We start from the raw sequence: 7187 nt of genomic DNA on the forward strand, positions 1-7187 counted from the left end.
AACACATTACAGTTGTTCATCTTCACTGTTAATCTTGTAGAAATGTTGCATAACATCATACAACGTTTTCCAGAAAAATGTTAGTCTTTTTATCGTCTTTTGACCAACATTATTGACCAATGAATTTCCAAACAGTGGGACGTTAAGGTACTTGACGTCCTTTGGTACAATAAATAAAACAACTACCCGCTCTGCGAAGTTTTAGTAAAAAAATCGAGATGCGAGACGATACAATTGTTTACAACTACTTTTTGGGAAATTAAAATTTTTACCTAACCACGGGTTCCCTCGCTGAGTTGCTACGCTCTTGATGTGTGTAGGTAAAATAATCTTTGAATCCTTTGGTAAAGTAAAATTTCCTTAATTCCCTGTAAAAAAGTTGTAAATAATTATAACATGTACATTAACTATACCCTAGGCAGACAAACCTTTGTTATGGCCATTGAAATATATGAATTGAGTAAATACGTCCTATTAACCATGATTATAACCTTTACTGCATAGTTGCGTAATAGTATTTCTCTTAGAACTCACAATAAGTATTACGTGTTTTGTTTAGTCATTTAGATTAGTTAATATACATGTCCATGAGTAATGGAGGATAATAACAATACTAAAATATATTTTAGAATGCATCAGAATGATTTATAAACGAGTGTATATTCTTTCTTATGAAATCATTAGAACAAATTGAATTTTCAACAAAGCTAATTGTGGTTTAATTTCAGACGACGACTTGCATGGATTCGATAAAAACGCGGGAGTTTAAATCACGAACACTGGTTAATGCAGGGGATATAAGTTCCAAAACTAACACTTGGCCCATTTCTAACAGTGTTAGAAATGGGCCAAATTTGCAAAGTTATCTTTTTCAAGAGTATACATCTTTAAATCCAAGCAGAGTAGAACAAAATTACGGCATATATTTATTGAAAATGACCAAACCTATATATTGAAGCAAGAACTGTCAATTCAAAACTAAGAATTAGATATGAGAATTATTTTTTGATGATACTAAATCTCATTTTCCAATATATCCCTATTTTAAACAATTACTGGATTTCAGCTAATGTCATTGATAATGTTCAAGCATTTACGCACTTATGGATCAAAACCAATAAGGTAAATATAAACAAAATATAGAAAATAAAACGAAATTGTTATAATTTGAAAATTGAGAAATTTAAATATTACTATTCTTTTGTTATTTTGTTCAGACATTATAGATTTAACTTGAAATGCGGGAATGTGGAAACTTAGATTCTAGAAATAATTCAGAAGTTAATTTAGTCTTCATAAGATGATTTTTGTTTTCAGTGATTTATTTTGTAAGTTATGAAAGTGAGTTCTGACATTGTTTTGAAAACGTCATACGTTTTAATTTTAAAAAGAACTCCTATTATGATTTTGATTTTAAAAAAGTTTAAAATTGGGAATTATTGTTAAATAGAATGTTGGTTATAGTTTTTATTATTGACTTTTACTCTGGATATGGGCTGGGATCCCAAAAACCCAGTCTTTCAATTTGTGCCCATTTCTAACACTCAGTGTTAGAAATGGACCAAGTGTTAGTTTTGGAACTAATGTCCCCTTGTAATGGCGGGAAATTGCTGGAGTCAGGACATTCGCCACTTTATTAGTCTGTAAGAGTAAAATATTATTTACAAAATAATTTTATTTTTAAAAAAATTTGTCTGTAGTTTTTCTTGTTTGTTTGTAATAGTTATTTTCTTATATTGTTTAACTGGATTGTTCTTTGTTTTCTCCCTCCCAGATTTAAATTGATGACTGGTTGTAAGAGGGTAACAGGACGATGGAGTACATAATTCTTAGGTTTAAACAAATGGAGACGGAACTCATAATTTACAAATGCCAGGAAATCCCCAAGTATATATTAAGCCAGAGAAAATTTTCAGTGCATGAATGTTTTGTGAAGTACAGGGTTACCCACAAAGGATGAGACTTCAGAGACGATTGTACGAAATTTGTTTAGTCCGTTTTCTTGTACTCAGCGTTCATTGCAGCCTAATACTGGCGTATTTCTGTGCTTAATCATTTCGTAAACCATTAACGACTCAATTGAATGCAGAAACCAAAAATCAAGCTTCAAAACGTCATATTTTTAGAGTTTCGAGTCTCATTATTTTTGGGTAACCCTGTACTTGATTTTGTGCTTTTTTACGCCTAAAAGCGACCTTTCGCGACAACTCGTAGCTTACAATAAAAGCAAAAATTAAAGTATTTTATAAAAACTGCTATGTTTTTTTTAATTAATGCTCATTAAAGTATTTTATAAACACTGCTATGTTTTTTTTTAGTTAATGCTCATTTGCCTTTGGCTAAAGATTTTTCATGATGCACCTGTAAAATGATATAAAATGTGTCTATCTTTATTTAAAGCTGCAATAGTTCTGCATGTATTTAGGAATTTGTGAAATTTAGAAAAAACAGTTTTGATCTCAATAAAAGTTTTAAAAGGCAGCTGCATTCCTACAACCTAGGAGAGCTGAGCTCAGCGAAGAAAGCTCTCTGCACTAATTGCAGTGAACGCATAGGAGGGAGGGAAGGCCAAGTGGCTCTGAGCCCTGTGCTCAATTGGCTATCCTCGTTTCTTAATTGTACTTCGGTACCAACGGTCGGGGTACTAATACTAAACCGGTTTTATATTTACTCCACTTAGAGATCAGAGTCCTTTCTGGAAGGGTCCTGTTCCAGCTCCACAGCAAATAAAAAGGGGCAACTCCGGATTCATGCACGCAGAGGTACACACTAAATGCAATTTTTCCTAAGGATTTTTACTTGACTGGGAAGCAGTAAAACACATGGACAAATGGAGTGTTTTTAATGAAACATTCTTGATACGCCACTCCTACAAACCCTTATCCTCATTTCCACTCTCCTCTTCCTACCATCTAACCTTCTCACAAGCAGCAAAAGAGACTCTACAATCCTACAACAAAATTACCTCTGAGCGGGTCACCTGATTATCCTTTGTTGGAATAGCAAACCTCCTTGTATATAGGGTTGTTAATCGTTTATGAAAACGATCGTTAAACGATCGTTTTTTGTTTCGTTTTTCAATTGTTTTCAAAAACGAACGTTTCGTTTTTGGAAAAAAACGATAGTTTTTAAACGCAACCCACTCGTTTTAAACTTTTAGAAAACTAATAACGATCGTTTTATAAAAAACGATCTGTGACCATTTTTTATACGATTTTTTAAAAAACGATCGCTTTTGAAAAAAAAATTATTGACATTTATGTTAACAATCGTTAACAAAGGGTAGTCATTTACGATCTTTAACGAAGTGTTGTCGTTAACGATCTTTAACGAAACGACGAAATTTATAAAAACGGTCGCTTTTGGTAAAACAATCGTTTTTGAAAAAAATGACATGCAACTTAATTGAATGTTGTCTTACATGAAGTTATAAAGTTGTGGGGGAGCTAAAACTTCTTGATATTTTCTTAAAAACTACTCAATGATAAATACAGATGCCCTTCATGTCCGTTTTTCTCTCTCCGTTAACGATCGTTTGAAAAACGACCATTTTTAAAAAACGAACTTTATAAAAAACGATCGTGTTTTAAAACGATTGTTTTGTTTTTTTATTTTTCATCGTCGTTTTCATAACGCAACCATCGTTTTTCAAAAAAATGAAAACGTTAACATCCCTACTTGTATAGGAAAGTAAAAATGTGCGGTTCATAGCAGTGAAGCTATTGCTCCATCGCTGCAAATAGAAACTAACTTGAAGTGCTAGGAATGGTGACCTAGAACATGCAAGTAGATAAAATGTGCAGAGTCTGCAATTACGATTAAGCAAAACAAAACCAAAAAGGGAGAAGGAGACATCTTATAATGGCGCAAAGACAGTGACTCTTTAACATTCTTTCAAAACCAGCACCATAAATGGCCGGGCAAAGGAAAGCAAGAAAAAGAGAGTTAAACTGCAGACGTGCAGATGGAGAAAGAAGAAAAAGATGAACATTTGAAATTGTCAACTATGCCTCATACCAAAAATTATTTAAAAAATAAATGAAAAAAATATTGTAAAAAAACGTTTTAAAAAGTGAAAATTGTTTATGTATCGTTAAAACGTTATATCATGTTGAGATTTTTTGAAAAAAAGGCGGTGCATGGTAAAGCCAAATTTGATTATTGGAGATCAAAATGCTGGACGTGGTCACTTTTGTTTAGTATATAGATTACTAGAATTTTTAGATTCATTTAAACGAAAGTCGCTCGGAACAAAGACGATTTTACATTCTAGTGTTGACTCCCATGTTTTTTGAGATACACTCTTTTTTACGCCTCATACTTGCGTCGTTTTTTAATGAATACAATAAAGACGACTTTTAGTTTTGATTTCTACCAGGCTTTCATACAGAAAGACACATAAACATAATCAAAGAGACGCCTTCAATTTAAAGGAAAATAATCTTCGTCTAAATATATTTTTATTTCTTGTTTTAAAATATACTGGGTAAGATGTGCACAGTGATCCAAAGTTGCAATCCTTCAAGCAAAAATAGATCAGTTTGACAATCACTTTTAAAACTAAATCCAGAAAAAAGCGTTTCATAGTTATAAAAGGTACATGTAAACTGTCAAGGGTTACACAAAAGTAAAGATGAGTTATTTTCAGGTAAAATTAAAGGCCAAGGCGTTGCACGCGACACCCCCTTAAAAAATACTATATAAAGTTCTTAATATTTTAGTTTATTTACCAATTTTACCCGAATACATTTCCATTCATTTGAAGATAATATGCTTAAGCAGTGAATAAGAGCTGGTTTTAGAAATAAATGCTTGAATAGAAAGTATTAAAATAAGCGTCAACCACAGAATAAAAATAAGAATAAATTTGAAAAAGTTGACCTTGCTGGTACCTCCCCCCCCCCTTCCCATCATACCACCGTGGGGTCCTATATACCCTGTGGGTTGAAAGGTGAAAAATAAACAGTTTCTTGGCATGTTGTAATTCCGCAGGTGTCATGTCACATCCCGTATTAGATATATAACCTATAGGAGACCTTAACGTCGGGCACGCGACGCAAATGCCAGATGCAACGCGTCAGTTTACGAATATTTCTGTAATATTATGCAGATAGTGGATGGCACATGAAAGTTCCGGGTTGGGGGAGGAGCCTAGGGGGGGGGGGAAGGGTGCTGGTAGCCAAATTCGGAAGTTTGGATGAAATTAGATTTTAATCAAGTTGAGCCGCAGGGGTGGGCCCATAATATTTATGAGCAGCAGATACATACTAAGAGAGAAATACAAAATTTAGGCGAAAGAATAAGTTTTTTAACAGAAAAAAAATTCTCAAAATCAGAACCCTTATGTGAACAAAAACCATTGGTAATTTCCTAGAGCACAATGTTAGCCCTCCCCCGGGCCTCCCCTTCCCCTCCCCCTATTATCAATTTTGTACATGGATCTCATATGTAATACATCGATATCATTAGTGATGGGGCCTTAAACTAAGCATGGGTCAAAATAAAAAATCAGGTAAAAAACCCGTTTTGCAGCCTTTTGGGTTCAGGACTTAAGGCATTTAGTGTTAAAGCTTTTAAAAGTAATTAAATGGTATGAACAGCCTCAGACGACTAGTTTTTGACTTATAAACAGGAATATAGGGCTATGGTTGAAATGAACAAAACCACCGATGATTATCTGGGGGTTTTTACTCAGGCATAAAGGGACTGCTTTTCATTTACATACGAATTTAGATTATTAAAACTCGGTTCAATTCAACTTGTATCTGCAGTAGTTGTCAACGACTTTTCTCTTTCTATGTAATCTTAGGAAATACATTATTCAAAATACTATGGAAAAAGACCGGTCGGAACGAAATTCTCTTTTTTTTTCTTTGGTAAAAATAATCATAAAATTTGTCCAGTGGTCGATACTGGATAAAAATGAAGTCGCAGCTGCAGCCTCACGAGTTTAAAATATGTTGAAGTTTGGCGTTGAATTTTTTCATGCATAATTGATTAAACAATCTGATTTTTCATGTTTACATTTCCGGAATTTTCATTCAGTTACAGAAAGCATTTTATGAATTTAAAAGTAAACAGTTGTGAAGTTATAAGCTTTTAGCTTAGTTTTACCAATTAATGTACATATCTTTAAAGTGTAGTTTCGCAATTTTGCTCGAAGTTTCGCATCATTTGCGTTACGCGTATCAATACGAAACCAGTTTTGCACAAAATTGCGCATTCATTAGAAATAAATTTTTTTGTATGCACGAAATTTCGGATTAGTATGAAATTAAGTTATAATTTTGCATTGCATTGCGCATGAATACGAAATTAAACACGTTGAAAGACCTAAAAAAAAGATAAGAAAATGTGTGTTTAAACATATTGACGTTATTTCAAGTTACCGTCAAGTTACCCTTAAATAATTTGTTTAGTAAAAACTTAAAAGAATTCGTTTTTGGTTTTGTTTATAGGACATGCCAGTTTAAACATGAAGGGTGGATAGAAATTATGTTGTCTTCAATTGTATATTTGAGATTTGTTCCAAACCAAAGTCATAATTAAAATATTACCCAAATTTTCTAATTAAACAACACATTTCAAAAATGTCCCTGGGGGAGGGAATTCTTGAAAAAAAATTAATAAATGGTGTTAATATGGTATTTTCTTAACACTTACTAAATAACTAATAAACACAATATGTTCGGTTGATCCTAAATTGCTCTAGCCTATAAGTATACCTTATGTATCCCCAATAAAATCATATAACGTTTAACTTGTTTATGCACATTTTATTCATATCAAATATACATACTTAACAAATCATTCTGTTATATTAGCCAAGTGTTAATAACTATGATCCTATCTAGGATCATGAGTTTGGTCATGGATGGGATCCCTCAGGAACTCAGCATCAAGACGCTTAATCTTAAAGATCATTACCAATGTGTCTTCGAGTCCATTCATCGACACCTTGTCCTTGTGGTGCTCCCAGGGGTAGTTCCTCCACCGGTTCTCTATGAACACCTCCAGATCATGGATCTGCCTATAGAGGCGTATGATGACATCTTCCTAGGTGGTGTCTGGTATATCTAGTTCCTTTGACCAAAGGTTCCATGGAGGCTCCATTCTGTTCACCCACGAATCAAAGGACCGAAGTGATTTCTCAGTATGATCCTTGAGAGGCTGGAGGGTGTCCTCAT

Source organism: Eurytemora carolleeae, unplaced genomic scaffold (genome assembly GCF_000591075.1).
Source record: "Eurytemora carolleeae unplaced genomic scaffold, Eaff_2.0 scaffold821, whole genome shotgun sequence".
Lineage (NCBI taxonomy): Eukaryota > Metazoa > Arthropoda > Copepoda > Calanoida > Temoridae > Eurytemora > Eurytemora carolleeae.